The 22346-nt window shown below is 39.1% G+C and overlaps 1 protein-coding gene across 2 annotated transcripts in view; it reads right to left on the reverse strand.

Annotated features, from left to right (window-relative positions):
- maml3 (mastermind-like transcriptional coactivator 3) overlaps positions 1-22346 on the reverse strand; it is a 151078-nt gene that overhangs the window by 12118 nt on the left and 116614 nt on the right. The window lies entirely within an intron of this gene.

Consider the following 22346-nt stretch of genomic DNA (forward strand, 5'->3'; position numbering starts at 1 on the left):
GACCATAAATATAATATTAAAAAGACTAAATACAATCATCAGGTTAACTGAGAAATGAAGACCCTGAACGCATCTTTAAATGACAACCATTAGAAAAGGAGAATGTGTTTTCTTGAGCAGCATTTCTCTCTGTTTTAACACAGGAAACTTCATCCAATCACAACAACTCTCCTTCACTTTCAACCAATCACTGACCATCATCATCATGCTCATGTTTCAGTGAAACACCAATAAAAGTCATGATGAGTGAGTGAACTGATGACTGAACTAGTGTCAGCTGGTAACATCGGACACCAGATTTACCACAACACCTTGTCAGGATTTTACACAGAAAAAAAAGATCCGCAGTGTAAAGGATTCCTCCTCCTTCAAAGTAAAATATCATTTAATTAACTCACACAGTCTTCAGCGATAACATTCCACAGCAAATATCACATTAAGGAAGTAACATTGATGGTGTACATCTCACCCATGGGAAATTAGTGGTTCAGGGGCCAAATGTGGCCCTTGTTCTAATTTTGTGCGTCCCTCAAATTCAACAAAATCAAACAAAATGATTCCACAATTACACATAATATAATTCATAGCTTTTTGTATTAAAATACTTGTTTTAGGAGTCTCAAGGTTCTCCTCCCAAGGCTTCTTCGTTCTCTGAACCTTTATGGAGGTTTTATTATCTATGAGGTTCTTCATGATGACATTCCTCAATAAAATTTCCCGTCATTATTTGGCCTCCGTTAGCTCTTCTTGCTCTCTTTGCTCCACGTACGACGCTCTCGTCAAACAAAGCAGCCACTTTAATGAATGTGTCACATGTGAGTAATTTTACAGAACGACACCATAGTGTCTGTAAAGAGAAACTTCATAGCTTTAAGGAACTGTTAGAAATGTTCATGTAGAGCAAATATTGGTGAAGTTACAGTGATTTAAACATGGTCGCTGTGACACATTCAGGGACAGTCTGTGAGTTTGTAAAAACACCTGGACAGGACGTGAAAAGTGGGTAAAACCTGACGAAGGGTGACCCTATGTTGAACAACACTGTCCCTATGAGTGTGACATTAATAATGAATAATTAATGGATGATGATGGTTAGCATTGAGGTGGAGATGATGCTCACATTAGAATCTGCTCTGAGGTGGTAATGGCTGTAGGGACGTGTGAGCACCAACAGGTGGCAGTGGTGATCTTTAAACACAAACGTGTGTGTGTGTGCGTGTCTCAGTGGCCTCCTCTCAGCAGATGGCTCAATCATGACGGCTCTGATCTACGATCTCTCCCACTCTAACTCTTTCCCTGCAAACAGCCCCTCCACCATCAAACTGGCTCTGTTTCCTCTGAAGACACAAGCGCCTCGAACACGTCCACACGCCACTCGACAACCGACGCTAGGGCTGAGCTTCTGTTTGTAGATCACATCTCATTTGTTCTCTTTACACACAACACAAGAAATGTAGACTGGATCAAAGCAAAGATGCAGAGCAGAATGATCAATATATAGATCTATATATCTTAGAATAATTAAATATACACCAGTCCTTAACCTAACAGAGATGTACCATAATTATCTGTGGAACGTGGTGCACAATTTCTTCTGCATTCTCACAGAGTCTTCTGTTGAAGACTCAGCCAATCAGAGCATGATTAGCTGATTAGCTTCTAGCGCCTGTAGCTACTGTAGTGCAATACAACAACCCACAGTAGCAGTGTGAGCTAATATTAGCACTGAGACGATGGGACAATAAGCTTTTATCCCGATACTTGGCTGACGATTCAATATATCTTGCGATTCTTGTAAACTGTGATTCTACAAGTTTTCTGATTAAATATCAACGATTATTGTGATTTTAATTGCCTTATCTTCCTTATTAAAAAAACAAAGTTCAATCATACACTTCTAGGAACAATATACAGTACTGTTGCCACACGCAAAACCTCGCCTTAATATTGTGCGTCCTCCAAAGGAAATGTACAAAATACGTGCAAAAACACACAAAATGACAGAGATTATACACTAAAGTACCACAAACAGTCTAAATTTAATCCAAAAAATGGCAGAAAAATATATACAAAATGACAACAACAAAAATCATACAGAATGACTTTATAAAACACACAAAGCCTTTGCTCTGATTGGTCATTATTCTAAACATGACTCTCAGATCGAAGTTACCGTCTCCGATTTAAAGTGAAACACCACATAGTTTAGTTTCAGATGTTTATGGATAAACGCTCTACTTGAAGATTCTCTAAGATTTGTAAATAAGAAGTGCTATGATATTTGTAAATGTGAGAATGAGTTTGAGCAGAAAAATGTCAGAATCTAGAGAGAACCAGACACTGGAGAGAAGAGCTGAATGGATTATAGGGTGTGTGTGTGTGTGTGTTGAAGGCTCTCTTTATTGGGTTAGAAAGCATGCCGGGCCCACCTGATTACATTACATGTGAGGCTAGCGGAAATGTGGTGCGCGTGCGTGTGTGTATAATAATGACAGTGGCTGATTTATGTAGCCACTGTATTTGCTGTATGTGCACAGAGTTGGGTTAAAGGCTGTGAGTGTTACTACGACACCAACAACTGAATGTACACACTACATAACTGTAGAATTTGGGTGGAAAAATACAGAATTAACCTGCGGAAACGAAAATGACAACATTGTTAATATTATTTTTTGAACAAAATCAAGCAGAAATTGCTATGTGGCACTGAATATAGCCTCATGCATGTAATATTTGCACATTTACATGCAATTTGTCTTCGTAAATGAGTGATCAGAGAGACGGAAATATCAACGCTTGCGCATAATCTGACATAATATGATGGACTTCACTTTCTGAAATGGAAATAGCTATGTTCTGCATTTCCTTGCATTTTTCCATCATAATACAGATGGTCTAATGTGTAGCAGCTGTAGCATATGGACTGATGTGAGATCTCGCCCAAAATCTTGCTTGCATTCTCCGCAAACACAGTGGAGAAATATGAAATTAATAACACTATTCAATTAACTTTATTCAAGCATGTTTGAAAAGCCAGTAATAAGATAAGATAAACATTATTAATCATAGCAGCAGAACAAGATACAAACAGTAAAGGAAACAATAAATAAAATCAAGATTAAAAAAAAAAAAAAAAAATACACAGTAAAACATACACATAAAAGAACACAAAAAAGTAAATAAAAGACAATATAAATATCTTAGTAACAGGTTCAAAATAAAAATTATTAATATTATTAGAGTAAGGCATTGTACAAAAACAACTAAATGATAAATGATAGATGATAGATACTGTAGATAGTGGTGGGTTGGCTCATCGTGTATTCTTTTTCATTTAAATACTTATGACTAAAATGTTTTACTATTGACATTCACATTTTGTGAAAAGATGCAAAACTTCCAGGTTTAACATAACAATATTAAAATTGCAGTAATGAACACATCATTTAAACAATTGCAGTTCACAGAGGTGTTGCACAAATAAACTATTTAGTAAAAATAGTGTCATTTTCTGGTGTTGATTTATAAAGAAACTTTAACCAACACACGTTAAAAAAGCCCCATCCATCCTATTCATCCTTCAGTCCATCCATCCATCCATCCATCCTTCCATCCATCCTTCAGTCCATCCATCCATCCATCATCCATCCTATTCATCCTTCAGTCCATCATCCATCTATTCATCCTTCAGTCCATCCATCCATCTATTCATCCTTCAGTCCATCCATCCATCTATTCATCCTTCAGTCCATCCATCCATCCATCTATTCATCCTTCAGTCCATCCATCCATCTATTCATCCTTCAGTCCATCCATCCATCCATCCATCTATTCATCCTTCAGTCCATCCATCCATCCATCATCCATCCTATTCCTCCTTCAGTCCATCCATCCTTCAGTCTATCCATTCATCCATCCATCCATCTATTCATCCTTCAGTCTATCCATCCATCCTATTCATCCATCTATTCATCCTTCAGTCCATCTATCCATCCATCCATCTATTCTATTCATGCTTCAGTCCATCATCCATCCATCCATCCTATTCATCCTTTAGTCCATCCATCCATTCTATTCATCCTCCAGTCCATCCATCCATCCTTCAGTCTATCCATTCATCCATCCATCCATCTATTCATCCTTCAGTCTATCCATCCATCCTATTCATCCATCTATTCATCCTTCAGTCTATCCATCCATCCTATTCATCCATCTATTCATCCTTCAGTCCATCTATCCATCCATCCATCTATTCTATTCATGCTTCAGTCCATCATCCATCCATCCATCTATTCATCCTTCAGTCCATCCATCCCTTCTATTCATCCTTCAGTCCATCCATCCATCCATCCTATTCATCCTTCAGTCCATCCATCCATCCATCCATCCATTCTATTCATCCTTCAGTCCATCCATCCATCCATCCATCCATCCATCCATCCATTCTATTCATCCTTCAGTCCATCCATCCATCCATCCATCCTATTCATCCTTCAGTCCAGCCTTAATAGTTTATTCTCCTGGTTTTCCTAACAGTGATGTCATCAATGACATCATCAAATTTCCTCTGTGAATCTGAAGGAAAAATAGAATGTGAACCCATTAACTAGTCTATCAATCAAACCAAGTCAAAGGATATGATGGGATTAGATATTGATAATTATTTAGATATTTATAAATAGACATAAATACACATTTAAGATTTATGAAGTAGATTGACAGAATACCAATAAAACACAAGTTTACATATAGAATACAGTTTTATTAAAAGTAAAAAGGTCTCGGCTAAATTAGAAATAATAACGTTCTTAATAATTTATGCATCTATAATATGTTTACCTATCAAGTCATTTATACATATACTGTATATAGTCATCTTAAAGATGTAAATCCTTGTTTTAATCAGAAATAAAATGCTTTAAAGGTGACAAAAAATAGTGGAAAAGGTGATGAAATGGGATTTTGAAAAACCACAGAAATTGGTTAAAAGTTGCAAATTAGAGCTGAATGTAAAATGGTCCTGGGACCGATGTCACGTACTGAGTTTACCTCCATACTGAGATCATAACCTATAATAATGGTCAACATATGTGACATTAGGTGTAAAAGTGCTGAAAATGTCTTGAAATTAGAAAGAATGTGCAGAAAAGTCATTGAAATTTGATGGAGAAGTGTCAGAAATGGGAGAAATGAAGCAAAAATGCATAAAAAGGAGCAAAAATATGGCAAGAAAAAGTGATGAGAGTAAGTTAGTGTGACATTTCCATCTCATACTAGAGCTACACAAATGTATGTGTGTGCATTAGTATCTGCCAGAGTTGGTTCAATTAGGGCTGCAAAATTAATACAATTTTAATTGTGATCACAAATTTGTTACCACGATTAGATGAACTTGATCATCCACAATATTCACATTTAAAATAGGGGCTCTGCACTCTGTAATAGTGTATTTATTCTGTTAGCCTTTGGTACATTTTAAAATCTTGGATAATTTTGCTAAGCTTACTTTTGCACTGTAAACTGTACACATATTGTTTGTTTAAAGCAGTGCAAAAAAACACATATTTTTCCCTAATATGATAAATAATTGTGATTTTAATTGTGATTACGATATTGATCAAAATAATCATGATAATAATTTTGGCCATAATCGTGCGGCTCTGGGCTCAATTGAATTTTTCAATTATAATTACATCTTCAACTATCCATGTTCGATCACAACTCAATTAAAATGATAATTTCCCCCTGAAAGTCAATTACAATTATGTTCTCAATTGCTAAAGTTCAAATACAGATCCTGAAATTAATAAACCCATAAGACGTAACCTTCTTCTTGTGTTAGCATCTCTAATGCTAACGGGTCAGTTTGACGCATGTCTTAAATCATAAAAACAGTTTCTCATCTATTGCTTACCTTGTTTCACTTCCTAATCAATAAAAATATTGGTATTAATATATTTGGTGTCTGAGCCTTTTTTCTGTCAAAAATGGTGAAATGATTCCCAAGAAAAACATAACTTATTAACTACGTATGTGTAAGTCTGAGAACTGCAACATTATTCCCCTGGTTTACACTGACAGGTTTTATAGAATTTCCACGCCAATTACAATTACAATGTCAATTATCTGAACCCAGTTTCAATTAAATTACAACCACAATGTATTTTCTAAATCACAATTATGTCATAATTGTAATTAATTACCAATTACGCAATTAAAATTATAATTGACTGCTTTGTGTATTAAAGTGTGTGTAAATATCATACTAACGTACTACTAATGAGTGTGTAGAGCGTTCATATTAGATAGTATGAAAATATTAAGTATGTGAGAAATACCAGTTTGTATACTATATGGAGACATTTTCCCATGATGCATTGGGAGCATAATGTAAAATGGTACTGGGACCGGCTTCAAGCTCAAAATAAAACACATTTTTCAAAATAAAAGTATATCTTCTTGTCGTGTCACTTTTGTAAATAGGGCTCTTGTTTTGAAGTTAACTAGAAGTTTAGTAAGTAGCATAATGGAGGGTTTCTGAAAATGTGGGAATGAAATGTGTTTATGTGAGTTTTAGGGATCGAATGACCCCATGTTGATATTCTGTGTGGTCACCCATAGTACTATATATATATATATATATATAGAAAGAGAGAGAGAGAGAGAGAGAGAGAGAGAGAGAGAGAGAGAGAATAAATAAGGCCCCCTGTATAAAACACAAACTGTGACATCACTCCTAACATTTACTGTACATAATAATGATGTTAAATGACAATGAAATAAATTAATAGACCGCTGTTGACATGCAATCAATGTTTTTGTTAAGCTAGTATTTGATCAGTTTCTGTTTAGCACTAGCTGCTAACATGCCTTAGCATGGTTTACCTCTGCCGTCATCATTAGTTAGGTTATTTAGACATGACGTCATGTGCTGCAGCAGTAAAAAGTAAACAACTGGTCCGTGGTGACGTCACGCCTCAGAACTGAACTGTCAATCAATATGAGGGGCGGGAATAAAACTATTTTTTTTATTTTCATTAAAACTAGACTTACTAGTTTTTAATAATACTACCAAGTTTAGTTTGCTAATAATATCAGCACTTTGATTGTTTAATTAATCAAAAAAAAAATACAATTTAAAAAAAAAGATATATATTTTCTCCCCAATTTTGCGCCCCCTATGATGGCCGGCGCCCCTAGCATTTGCCTATATTGCCTATGCCACGGGCCGGCCCTGCACACACACACACACACACACACACACGCATGGAGAACTTTCTTGCTTTTATAGAGAAATAATAAAATCCATACTGGATATGAGTGAACACAGGTAAAGTGAATAGTTATGAAGGAATGTGATGAGTTAGATGACAGCTGAGAGGATGAAACATGCAGCAAACATGTGCTCAGCATGTCAAAGACCAGCAACATGATCAGGACCTGATTATTAAAACAAACCAGGTGTGAACACTTACAGCTCATGCTTAAAACATAAGTGTGCACGTGCGAGCTCACATGTGCACGTGAAGCAGATGGTGGATCCAGACTCACACATGCTACGATGAAGCTTTCTACACACAACAGGTGTAGCGCTTCAACTGGTGATCAAGCAAACTGGTGAACCACATCTTTAGACACAATACAGTTAAAGACACACTTTAGATGATAGCTATGTATTCATTGTCATGTTTTATGACATCAGTGCGTCCCAAAGATATCTGAGAAGAACGAGGGAACTATTCAATGATCGGGGTGTCCCGATGCAACTTTTACATTTCTGATACGATACCGATATTGATCAGATACAATATTACCGTGAGTCACACATACTTTTAATACTTATTTTGTAGTGTGGACAGTTAGAAAAGACAGAGAACATTAGTCAGCAACCGATGGGATGAGAAAAACTCACCCACTTATTAGAAGTGCAGAAGTCTGGAATGGACTGTTTGTATTAGAGATTATAAATGCAGGCCGATATAATCAATGCTTGGTTTATTTTGCTGATATCTGATATTTAAATCGGATTGAGATATCCCTATTTAATGATGTCCAACATTTGTTTTTATGTAGATTGTTCACATTAGATAGTGTGAAAATACTCAAAAAATACCAGAATCTATACTGTATGGGCACATGTTTTAAATATGCATGGTGGACACACTAGTCATACTCAACCGTCCCATGATGCATTTCAAGCGGAATGTGAAATGGTCCTGGGACCAGCTTTAAGCTAAAAATCAAACATCCGCTTTTCAAAATAAAAGCATCTCTTCTTGTCTTCCATGAACTGTTTTGTAAATATGGCTCTTGTTTTGAATCAAATGAGCACATGTTGATATTCTACTTGGTCATTTTCTCACTTCAAATGTTTTCAGAACTTTCAAAGATGGAGAATCAATAGAAATATTTATCCTCAGTGTGATTCAGGGTTTTGTCCTTGTAGGTTCCAAATTTGGGAAACTTGGAAGTATACTTATAATATATAGTATAGTAGACAGTATATACTCAATGAGTTTGTAGTGTGTAGTTTGTTAGTAGTATTCAATTTCGAACACAGCCTTGCTGATTGAACCGGGGCGGGACCAACACAAACCACGCCCATGTCAAAATTTTGACCAATCACAAACAGCCGAACAGAACAAACTGGAGTCCTTTGGTTCTCCCTGATGTTCTCTGTTCTCCTGGAGTACGGAGAAGCCTCAGTCACAAGACTTTTTTTTTTTTTTTAACACAACACAATCACCACCCTGTTCTCCAGAAATTACACACGCACAAACACGCACACGCACGCGCAGGGTTTCTCCCAGAGGAGGTTATATTTAAACTGCTGGAGAGGAGTTTTGCTCCCCACAGAGGTCTGTTTAATCTCTAACATCTCAACGCGTCGAACCCTAACTGGCCTATTTCTGACTCTTCTGAACACACACACGTGCGCACACACACACACAGAGACGCAAAAAACACACGCACACAGTTTAAGGGGCAACGTCAGAGTGAAAGGCTTCCTGAGAGACGTCTCGTTGGCCTTTACCGGGATCATCCTTTAGCCCCGACTGTCCAGAGCAGTGTTTCTCATTTGGGGGTATATGTACCCCTCGGAGTACGTGATGGCACAACAGGGGGTACTTGAGAAAGAGAGAGAGTGGAAAATGTACAAATAAAGTGTCAGTCTTGGCCCCACCCGAGGCGTGAAATGACCGGAAATGAAAAAAACGATAGAAATAAATCTATTCAGGAGCCACTACATGAGTGTTTTTTAACCTTGGGGCTGGGACCACATGTGGGGTCGCCTGGAGTTTAAATGAGGTCACCTGAAATTTCTGAAAAATTTTAATTGATTTTTTAAATTAAAACCACACACAATCCTAAATAACTATATTTCTATACTAATACTAATTTAGTTCAACTAAAATGCAGTCAAAAAAATAAAAAATAAATATCTGAGCTCAAACATGATCAAAATAGGGTCACGATCCAAAAAAGGTTGGGAACCACTGCATAAATACTGTTTCTTTCCTCTTATTTACAAAATGAAATTCTTTAAAATGTGTGTCATCATTCGTTCATTCCATCATTATGTTCTACAGTTGTTTTTAAATAGTTTTTTAAGCATAATGTTGTAGTCGGACAAAGAGGTACTTGGATTCAGAATTAAGAGAAAGGGGGTACTTGTGCCAAAAAAGTTTGAGAACCACTGGTTCTGAGGAAAACATGCTGGAGTAAATTAGAACGTTTAAAACCAGTGAAGTCTATAAAATGTAGATATTATACAGTATCTGCTATCACAATGTGACTGATACACTATGTGCTCCATGTGTAAACACTGAGCAAGGCTGAGTCTACCCGGAATTAACATCCCTCCCCCGACTGTCCTCACATGACCTTCAGAGGTTTGGTCACTGCTCTGTTCAAATGGAGACTTAGCTTAACTTCAAGGTAAAGCTAAAAAGCTGAATCATTGATTCACATTAGTAAAATAAAAATAGCTGCATTAATTCATTCTGAGATGGTTGAAGTTTTGCGACAGAGCTATTCTTCTGGAAGCAGATCAGAAATTAGTGGTCATAAAGTGACAGAAAACATGACTCAGCATCAACACTGAAACCACGAATCGGCAACAACACTAAAACGTTGACTTAGCAAGGGAAGTCAATCCACAACTTGGCAAAATACTCAAAGAGTCGGCATCAATATTCAAACCACGACTAGGCAACAACACTCAAACTATGACTCTGCAATACTATTCAAACCACGACTCCTCAATAGCACAAACTATGACTCAACATTATTATTCAAACCAAAATTTGGCAAAAATACTTAAACCACGACTCAACAATACTCAAACCATGACTCAACATCATTATTCAAACCACGTCGACTCGGAAACAACACTCAAACCATGACTCGGCATCAATATTCAAAACACCAACTTGGCAAAATGACCCAAACCATAACTCTGCAACAACACTTAAACGATGACTTAGCAACATGAGTAAATCTACGACTCGGCAACAACGCTCAAACCATAACTTGCATCAATATTCAAACCACAACTCGGAAAAAAATCTTCAAACCACAACTCGGAAAAAAATCTTCAAATCACAACTCAGCCACAACTCTCAAATGTTAACAATAGTCAATTGACGTCTCGACAACAACACTAAAACCATGACTCGGCATCAACATCCGGGTAGGTTGTGGTGTTTGAATGGTAGCTGTGGTGTTACAGAGGGGTACAAAAGGTGCAAAGAAATTCTAACAACATTATTGTTGTTTATTGGCAGGTTGTAGGACATGCTTGATCTTAATATTATTGTTTTTTGGTATTTGTTTTGTTATTTTTTATTTGACATGCAAGGAAAAGATGAGTGAATGAGTCTTTTTTACGTCTAAAGCTGTAAACTTGAGGGAAACAGTGTGCGTCTATGTTTTAGCTGTATTCGTTTTCTTTAGTGTAATAAAAGATGAGAAATGAAATGTTAAAAGCTGTAATTTTGCTCAATAAATCAGGTGAATTACTAATTGAATGTAAAGGTTATTTATTCTCTGTTAATCACCTCTGCAGTTAATTATATTCGTTTAACGCCCCCTTCTTGTCCTGAGAACACATTTATCAGAGGTGCAAAAATGGTCACGGAGCAGCGAGGACAGCGCAGGTAAATCACCACGATGAAGGAGAAAAAGAGCAGGAAGGATGAGATCATACGACTGAATGGATGTTACTGCTTTATGCAGAGAAATACAAGGGGTTTGAGACGTTTTTTGGTGTGAAAATGTGCAAACTCAATTATCTATAACAGAAATAACTAAAAGTTAAAGATTCACTCCATTATGTTACATAAATTACACATTACAGGCATCATTGTTACATTCAACCGAACCGAGCAGCGAAAGCAACTCTGACAGGGACCAAGAGCTACAGTCAATCACCACGGTAACCATCGCCATGGAGACCTTAAAGGTACCACAGCAGCAGGTGGATTCCTTTCTGCGTCTCTTCTCGTTGCCTTTTCTCTTCCAGACACGAGCGCGGAGGGCGAGGAAATCAAACACACACACACGCACACACACACAGTGAGATTTCCCAACTAGAGGCTCTGAATTATTCACAGCTCAGCACTATTACACGCCTGCATCCCACCAGGGATTCACCAGTCAGCCATTACATTAGGACCGCCCGCCCAAGGTCGCCCTTTTTCCTTCAGTACATTCACTGTCAAACCAACACTGATGTTCACATCCTTCCTCGGACCACTTATGATAAACACACAGAGTTTTTAGAAGGTTGTGGGAGTTTACCTGGGAAAAAACAAGCAAAACTATGGTGCTTTTACTTTGAAAGGGATTTGCTTTTTAACGCCGAGGTCCATTATTACTACATCATTAGATGTATCATGAACATTATTTACCTGTTTTGTGTCTCCGATCACACGCGACACTCGCACATTTGACGAAAGAGAATGTTTACACACTTCTAACACTAGAGGACACTGATTAGTTACTTTTCTTTAAAGTAAATTTCAAGGTCATGATACAACTTTTTAGTTCCATAGGTAAATAGAGGATGGCGTGAGTCAGCTTTCTCATTTTGCTTACTTTGGTAAATAAAATACTTCAAACTTATCATGAACAAAACTGGTGCAGTGTTCAAAACCTAACCAGATAAAGAAACTCTACTCAGTAAAAATATCTGTTAAAATCAGACACAAAAGCATGAAACAATAAAAGCTGAGTCAACTGAGTCAAAACTATATAAAAACGTTATATCTAAAATAATGTTTCTAAATTTTGAAGCATATTTACTTCTCACTTAACTGGAAATGCAGTGAAAGCCTTGTTTACATTAGATTTTTGAAAGCTATATGGTAAAAAGCATTAAGTTTTTCAACCACCGCATTAAGTTAGTTCACGTCTGATTGCGTTTTGGGGCGGAAAAATGATGGTTGTTACCTAGTTGAAGGACAGTTAGCGTAGCAGGCTAGCAGCAGCATCACAATTACAGTAAAGAAAATGCTGTAAATGGACTGATATGCAGACGTGGAGCAGTGAGTAGAAGTAGGTGTTTGTAGAAACTCAGGAAAAAAATGAAACTCTTTATCAGCTGGAACCAGAACCCTGCCCCAGGAACCTTCTTCAGCCAATAGCCTGGTTCTTAATAAAGGAGGCTAAAAAGGTTCAAATCATTTGAAGCAGCCTTGCATCCAAGCATGTCATTATTTGAGCCTGTGGCAGAACTTTCCATTAGAACACCTAACTGGTGTCTCTGTTAAATCTGAGCTTCCCGAATTGTCATGATCAGTTGGTTTTATTACCTACTAGGGGTCTATGTTGCCATGAGTCTGACAATACGATACAGGATTTGCATCGCAATATATTGCGATATCAATAATTCAAAATTTCACCTTTACAAGTACAAAATGGCATCAAATACATATTATTTACTTTTTTTTTAACTTGCAAAAACAAGTTGAAATGTAATTCAAGTACCAAAGTGGTATGTTAATCAAACTGTCAAATTACATTTTTAAGAACGTTTCACTTTTGCTTCTACAACATATTCTGATTCTGTTAGGTCCATACATCTATAAAAGTGTCTAGTGACTGGGCGTTTACGTGCTATTATATGAAATGGTTTTATAGTAAAAAAAAAACATGATAGAAAAATCAATTTCGACATTTTTGCGATATATCGCTTACACCCTTCCTACCTACTGATCAAAACACTTTAGGGAGCTGATGACTACCCGTTTTGAAGAAGCTTGGATTTATCTTTTTAAAATTCATTGCTATTCAGGTTCAAAATGCTACATTTATAAAAAAAACAAGCTAAACTAGTATCTTAGCCTGTTGTCATGGTGATGGACGGTCCTAAAGCGAGACCAGTTAACATTACAGTGTTGTCCTTGGTCCTAATGACTACACGCCTCTGTTTTCTAGCTCTGAGAACGTCAGCGGTCATAATGTTGTGGCGGCTCCTCTTCCTGAACATCCTCCTCCCTCTCCGCTGTCATCTCTTCTTCATCTGATTGCTTTCCCTCCTTTGTTCACCCCTCTCGTCACCCTTTGTCCTCACTCCTCCTCTTCCTCCTGCTTTCATTTGCCTCTCCACCCGCTTGCCATTTGTTTTTCTCCATCCTCGCTCATCCATCTTTATTCTCGCCACTGCTCATTTAACGACCGTCCCTTTTCCTCAGCGCCCATCATTCCCCCTCCCCTTTTCTTTGACTCCATCTTTAGAGAGCGGCCGTATAACCTCCACCTCTCTGTCTCTCCTCCATCTACCTCTCTAAATCTATATCTGCCTCTGTCATGGCCCCCTCATTACGACTCCTTCCTCCTCCCTCCTCTCTCCAGAGAAGCCATTAGGTGCTGCTGTAAGGCCATCACTCTTTTTTACTCCTCTCTCTCTCTCTGCTCTAGTCTCAGGGCAATAGGTTTCCCTTCCCTTCAGCGTTCCTCCTTAGTCTCTTCATCTTCTTGTGTTTCTCCCTTCCTTCTCTCCCATTTCCATCCTCCTTCCATTCTCTCCATCTTGGTTTCTCCACCTTTTTCAGCTGCCCCCGCTTTTCCACCATATCCCAGGGAGAGTCCGCAGCAGCTATAGGCTTATATAAATTCTATACTGGACCTATACAGCCATGACTGGGACTGCAAAAATTACATAAACAGATGTGTTACCTGCCCAAAACAACAATAGAGAGGGAATAACATAGATCCTCTCTATACAATGAGAGTGGATTTGTTGTGTTGATAACAACGGATAACAGTTTGACCAAGACAACATTGTACTCTAGATTCAGGCTTAAGGGTGGTACACACAAAGACAATCAGGCTGTTTTTCTCCTGATTATTCTACTTCCGTACCAAAGACAGCAAACACCCAATTTTTTTGGTCTAACAAGGCTTTCAAACCAGTTTAGTGCTTGACTCGGCCTGAATGGGTGGAGGACAGGTGATCATTTTATCACCTTGGTTTGACTTGGTTTGCATTCAGAGAACAACTTCTGATCTGCTCCAAACAGCCTCTGGTGCAGTTGCATAAGGTAACCACTTGAGGGGCCATGACTGGAGTAGAGACTTCTTTGGCCAGAAAAACAGAAACCCGAAGAAGAGGCTCTCAACTATGAGTCAAAGCGAGCGGAGAAACTTCTTCCTTCTCTGTTTGTTCTTTCACAACATTCAGCAATGGATCAGCAACAAGTTGCTGTGCCTTTGGTGGTTTTAAAGCCCTGTTTTGCACCGTCGCTGCCTCTACTGACCACCCACAATGCCATGCGCTCCATGTCATCGCCGATACTTCCTGTGTTTGATCTGCTCTGACAGCAGTTGTGTTGACGGAGCTCTAATTCACGCTAGACTTTGAGACTGATAAAAAACAATCACTCTAGAATTCTCCTGTTTGATCCACTCTTCTGCCAGACTTGGAACATTTCCAATCAAAGTCTAGAGCGATTAGGTACACTGTGACCACAACGCATGCACAGCGTGGACAAAAAACAGGAAGTGTGGGAGATGACGTCGAGGGCACAGCATTGTGGGTGGTCACTCGAGCCAGTGATGGTGCTAAACAGGGAATTAAAACCACCAAAAGAACGACAAATAGTTGCTGCTCTATTGTTGAATGTTGTGAAAGAACAAACGGAGAAGGAAGACGTTTCTGAGCACTCTTAAGCGCTCGCTTTGAACCATCGTTGAGAGTCTCTTCTTTGGGTTTACGTTTCTCTGCCTAGAGAAGTCTATACTGAAGTAGCTGTGCCCTCAACTGGTTACCTCATGGAACTGATCACAGTAACTAGTTAGAGTAACTGGTTACGTGAGCTGGGATTAGACCGTCGTGAGACAGGTTAGTTTTACCCTACTGATGATGTGTTGTTACAATAGTAATCTATTGAACTGTAACTAGTTACAGTAACTGGCTAGCTGATGGAACCAGTTATGGTAACGAGTAGGGATGTAACAATTAATCGTGAGGCAGTTAAAAATCGATTCATAGGTATCACGGTTGATATCGATTTTCTGAAAATTGAATCGCAGTACTTTTTTTAACCAGCAGAGGGCGCTATCCACAAGTGTAGGCAACGGGCGGAGTCTGCTAATACTTTCTTTCTGGCTGCCTTCTACTCTTAAATATGTTAATAAATGATTCATTGCCCCTTTAGCACCGAAAGAATATCTGTAATATTACTTGAATATCTGTAAAAGTCAACGTTTTTCTATAAGCTCTGTCTGCTAGCATAGCTTCTCTTCTTCACTGCAAGAATTTCTGCATGCCAACCGACCACTGTGTTACCAGCGCCCTCTGCTGGTCCAAACAAATATGACATAAATCAGTGTAATCACGGTTTTTTTTTTTAAAAGTCCAATTGTTAAGGCACAAAATACATTTTCAGTTGCACTTTTAAAAAGAAAAAGAACTAATATGCAGTTTTGCATTGTTTATTATAGAACCAGAATTTAAATTAATAGGCTTCATTTTCATTTCTATTATTCCTTTATTTATTTCATTCAAGATTTATTTTTAGTTAAATTGCATTGTTTTGAATAGTTTATCAAGGGATTCTTTTGACAATGAAATATAAAAGGAAAATAATACAGTATTTTCTAGTTTTTTTCCCAAAAAAAAAATATGTCTACAGTCCCATTTTGTAAAATAAATCGTGAGAGAATCGTATCGTGAACCCAGTATCGTGAATCGAATCGTATCGGGAGTTGAGTGAATCGTTACATCCCTAGTAACGAGTTAGAGTAACTGGTTCGCTCATTGAACTGGTTACAGTAACTGGTTAGCTCATGGAACTGGTTACTTACGGGAACTGGTTAGTTCATTGAACTGGTTACAGTAAGTAACTGGTTCACTCATTGAACTGGTTACAGTAACTGGTTAGTTCATGGAACTGGTTACAGTAACTGGTTAGTTCATTGAACTGGTTACAGTAACTGGTTAGCTGATGGAACCAGTTATGGTAACGAGTTAGAGTAACTGGTTCGCTCATTGAACTGGTTACAGTAACTGGTTAGTTTATTGAACTGGTTACAGTAAGTAACTGGTTCACTCATTGAACTGGTTACTTACAGTAACTGGTTAGTTCATGGAACTTGTTACAGTAACTGGTTAGTTCATGGAACTGGTTACAGTAACTGGTTAGTTCATTGAACTGGTTACTTACAGTAACTGGTAAGTTCATTGAACTGGTTACAGTAACTGGTTAGCTCATTGAACTGGTTACAGTAACTGGTTAGCTAATGGAACTGGTTACTTACAGGAACTGGTTAGTTCATTGAACTGGTTACAGTAACTGGTTAGCTCATGCAACTGCACCAGAGGCAGTTTGCAGAGGATCAGAAGTTGTTCTCTGAACGCAAACCGAGCTAAACCAAAGTGATAAAATGATCAGCTGTTCTCCACCCATTCAGACCGGGACAAGGACTAAACCTGTGTCAAAGCACCTTAAGATACTAGAATCAACTTGACCCAGATGGCTCAGAACCGAAACAAACATTGTTGACGAGACTGGACTAGAATACTTTTATTGTCATTGTGCTTGTGTAGGATCAGCAACCCAATCACGCACACCAGTCTGGATCCTTTTGTCTTACACATTCAGACGCCCCTCGCCGTGCAGCACCTCCTGCTATCTTCATCGCCCCCGACTCTGCCCATCTTTGTATGCCATTAATCTCTCCCCTCCCACTTCACTTCCTCTGCCTAACCTCTCACAGGCAGAGAGCTTGAAAAGAGAGAGAGAGAAAGAATGGCCATTATCTAAGGCCGCATCTCCAATAATTCCACAGCAGCCCATTATCCACAATAGAGCCAAAATGGCCTTTGGTAATATGATGAAATCTGCCGTAAAAAGTAGAAATAGGACTAAAAGCGCCAGAGTGTAGAATAGCCTCCATTCCTCAGCTGCTTTATCACATTATTCCATTGGCTCGCCTCCCCCTCCTCCCCTCCCTCCCTCCCTCAGCCGGTGCATTCCTGCATCCGTCTCTAAATTCTCCTTTTTCACTCCCTTCGTCTCTTCCTGCCTGTTTGACACCCACCGCTGCATCACATGCACACTCTCCCATGTCTTAATCCCAGCACAAACTGGAAAAATTCCATTAAAAACTAAGTGTTAATCCCACTGAAGTGTTAATCCGACTCGTGTGTCGGGACGGGATCGTGACGTGCACGAGAAGAGAACGTGCACTAGTCGTCAGGCTGCCACAGATCGGTGCAGGGAAAACAATTTGCAGCAGATGCTAACAGCTGCTCAGAGGGTCTGAGGAAATAAAGAGTGAGCGGTGGTCTGACCACTCCCCCCCACCCCCCTCCTCCTCTACTGCGTCGGTCCCCCGGGAGGTGGGGAGGTGATGTATGGACCTTCTCCTGATCGCACGACTCAGCAGAACAGATGGACGGAACAAAAAAGAGAAGGACGAGGAGGAAAAGGGACGAGGACAAAGACCTAATGATCTGTAGGTGTGTGAGAGCTCAGTGTGCGCAGAGTGAAACATGCTGAGCGATGATTTACTGTTTGAATAATCTTTAAAGCCGTGAGCTGCAGAGTTTCTTGTCGTACATCAGAACAACGGGAGATCATCAAAGGCTGCGCCGGCGTGCCTGCTGTGGCTGGAGACGAAAGCACTCCAAACTAGAAGTGAAAATGTTGATCAGACCTGTAATCTAACAGAGTACAGCAGTAACTATGGATACACTCAATCCTACTCCATCACCCTTAGTGCTCCTCGTGAACTTGGGTGAGACTTACAAATGTAAAATTATCAAAAAAGGGGAAATACATTTATAGTTAAATAAAACAAATTCTAAAAAAAGAACAAGAAATGATCAATGATGTTTAAATTTAAACTGGTGCCTCATGTTATCTGGTCTCTCAGAGGTGTTTAAGACCAGCAGGTTTATACACAAGTTGCTGAATTGGTGGTGGTAAGCTAACCTAAACGTGTGACTGGTCACTACATGCTAAGCTAACCAAAACATGTGGGAATAGTAGTCAGTACCCAATACTTTCATGGGACTGATCTTTTCAGATCCTTTCAACTCATGCGCGTAGACTACGTCACTTCATACACTCGCAATCCTTACGACAGATCTGCTGGGACGTGATGTTTGAATGTAAACCGACCTTCGACTTTTGTCAAATATGTTAATAGTACACATTTAAATATGTGACTTTTTTGTTGTGTTTTTAATTGTTAATTAAAAAAAAAACCTAGAATAAAAACACAATACACAACATTGACAATCAAAAACCAAACCCAAGATAAGATAAAAACCCAAATAAATCGGCATTCACTGAAAACATACATTTCTAATTATTTCTAAATAGCAGAGTATAAACTTTTTAAACAGTACACAAACTGCCGTAAATAAGGCCGACCAGAGGGAGACGCGTTTCACGCATGCGTTGAAAACATTGAAAACAATCAGACCCGTGAAAGGATTGGGCACAGACAGAAGTCGTTACGTGCTACGCTAACCCAAACGTGTGACTGGTCACTACATGCTAAGCTAACCAAAACATGTGGGAATGGTTGATGCTATATGCTAAGCTAGCTCAACTATATGACTGGTCGCTACATGCTAAGCTAACTCAATACATGTGGGACTAGTTGCTTTGTGCTTAGCTAACCCAAACATAAGGACTATTCACTACATGTTAAACTAACCTAAACATATGGGACTGATCGCTATGTGCTAAGCTAACCCAAACAGGGTGATTAGTTGCTACATGCTAACCTAAACCAAACATATGAGACAGGTTGCTACGTGCCAAGCTAGCCAAAACATGGGAGACTAATCGCTTTATGCTAAGCTAACATTAACATGTGGGACTGGTCGAAATGTGTTAAATTAACTTAAATATGGGCAATAGGTTGCTACATGCTAAGCTAATCCAAACATGGGGACTAGTCGCTACTCACTAAGCTAACCCAAACGTGTGACTGGTCACTACATGCTAAGCTAACCAAAACATGTGGTACTGGTTGATGCTATATGCTAAGCTAGCTCAACTATATGACTGGTCGCTACATGCTAAGCTAACTCAATACATGTGGGACTAGTTGCTTTGTGCTTAGCTAACCCAAACATAAGGACTATTCACTACATGTTAAACTAACCTAAACATATGGGACTGATCGCTATGTGCTAAGCTAACCCAAACAGGGTGATTAGTTGCTACATGCTAACCTAAACCAAACATATGAGACAGGTTGCTACGTGCCAAGCTAGCCAAAACATGGGAGACTAATCGCTTTATGCTAAGCTAACATTAACATGTGGGACTGGTCGATACGTGTTAAATTAACTTAAATATGAGGTACAAGTCGCTACGTACTAAGATAACCAAAACATAGGGGACTAGATGCTTTGTGCTAAGCAAACCTAAATATGGGGACTACTCGTAATGTGCCAAGTTAACCCAAACATGGGGACTAGTCCCTAACAAACGTATGACTCTTTACTACATGCTAAGCTAAACAAAACATGTGGGATCGGTTGAAGCTAAATGCTAAGCTAATCAAAACATGTGGGATTGGTTGATGCTATATGCTAAGCTAGCTGAAAAATGGGGAACTGGTCATTACATGCTAAGCTAACCCAAACATGTGGGACTGGTTAATGCTATATCCTAAGCTAGCTCAAATATGTGACTGGCCGCCACATGTTAACATGTGGGTCTGGTTGCTACAAGCTAAGCTAACTCAAACATGAGGACTACTCGCAACAAGCTAAGCTAAATCAAACATGTGGGACTAGTAGCAACATGCTAAGCTAACCCCGACCTCATAGGTTTACCAACTTGTTACAAACTTTACCTCACATATTTGTATTTAGGCACTGTGTTAATAATGAATAAAAATAATATAAAATCACATTTTTCACATTGTGGGGATTTTTATGCAGCGTAAGAGGAATTTTACTATGCGTTAATTTTCACACATTAAGTCTGCAGCAGTCTACCTGATGGGAGTGATTTGACAGACGCACTCTCCTCACAAAACACAAGTGGTAAAGTGCCAATTACCTCGTCTGTGACCACAGACGCCTCCTCCACCTCCTCCTCCTCCTCCTCCCGAATCCTTATTTCCACAAAACAAGAGCAGTCGAGGAGTGGTTAAGAGGGAGGGAGAGAAGGAGGCGAGTGCAGGGTGCAGGAGGGATGGAAGTGAAGATATTGATGAAGAAAGGGAGAATACAGCCACCCCGAGGAGAAGGGGGGGACACTGATATTCAGGGGAAATAGCTTTTGAAGGAGTGAGTGGACTGTCGGCCGACGCGGGGGGAGAAATCGATGTGTAAACAAACCCCGGCTATACGGACAAACAAGAGTGAAGCGGAGAGGGAGGGGGAAGATGGAAACGGAGTGGGAGGAAGGAGTGAGAAAACAAGCTCGACCATGTGTTTAAGTCAACAACGGCGAGCGAAACCTCAACAGAGGTGGAAAAAACGAGGTGTGGGCGGGAAAAAATGCTCCACAGGATAGAAAGGAAAAAAGGGGAGAGGACAGAGACTTTGTATGGAACTCAGGGAAGATGGGGGAGGGAATTAAACGACAAGAAGAAGAAAACAAATGTTTGTGTGATTGTGCTAATTAGCGCTGGCTTTACTGACGAGCTCTGCCAGGCAGCAGACGTTCACCAAAGGAATGGCCCGGATGGGGGGGCGCCACAATGACAGACTAATGGAGGCTGACAGAGGGGAGAGCAGAGAGAGGAGGTGTCAGGGAAGTGATCTGAAATCACTCCAGCAAGGAGGAGAGCCAGCAAACCTCAGGGGACCAGCGGTGACGTACGGGCAGCAGTGCAGTTAGCAGCGTTTACAAAAACTAACAACTCACGACGCAACGTTTGGGCTCAGGCTATTGAAGGAGGTATAACAACCACTGAGCTACAGCGGTCCCAACCAGAGGTTTGTGGACCCCAAGAACACCAATTATTACCTCTCAGAATGTCGATTGTCATCCAAAAACACACAAAACAATAACAAAAATACACAAAATGATGAGAAAAACATACAAAATGACAAAAATACACAAAATGACAACAAAAATGACTCCAAAAAGACAAAACAATAACAAAAATACACAAAATAACTGCAAAGACACACAAAGGACAAGAAAAATACAGAAATTGACAACAAAAATGACTCCAAAAACACAAGACAAGATTTAAAATGCACAAAGTCACAACAAAAACACAAGAAAGGACAATAAAAACATAAAATGACAACAAAAATTACTCTAAACAACTCTAAACCAAAAACACAAAACAACAAGAAAACTGCACAAAATGACAACAAAACCACACTGGACCACAACAAATTAAACCAAAAACCTATAAAACAACAACAAAACCACAAAACATTTTTGGAATCAATGTAACGCCAAAACACAGACAACAAGAAAATGAGTCAAAAAGACACAAAATGAGTCAAAAAGACACAAAATGAGTGGTGACTGCTCGAGTCCAGGTGGATCTCTTAGGTAGTATTTTTTTCTTCTCACTTTTAATTCAAAGCCTCATAACGTTAAAGCTTTAATTCAAACCAAAACACAAAAGCAGCTCAGCAGGTTCTTCTCTTTTGATCGACCCCTCATTTGTTCAGAGTGGTCGATCTGTGTCTGTTTCTCCACAGCCAATCACGTCAACAGAAGCATCAAAATGGCAATTTCACCTTAACAGGAACAGATCTATCCTTTATACATCTGGAACAAGAAACAGGAACAGACATGTTAACTAATGCTAACCTTCTGTGTACTAAAGCCTCATCTGTGAAGTAAAGAAACTAAACACAGATGGATATTTAACGGCGGTGCCTAAAGTAGAACGTGGTC

Source organism: Gouania willdenowi, chromosome 1 (genome assembly GCF_900634775.1).
Source record: "Gouania willdenowi chromosome 1, fGouWil2.1, whole genome shotgun sequence".
In the NCBI taxonomy this organism is placed as follows: domain Eukaryota; kingdom Metazoa; phylum Chordata; class Actinopteri; order Blenniiformes; family Gobiesocidae; genus Gouania; species Gouania willdenowi.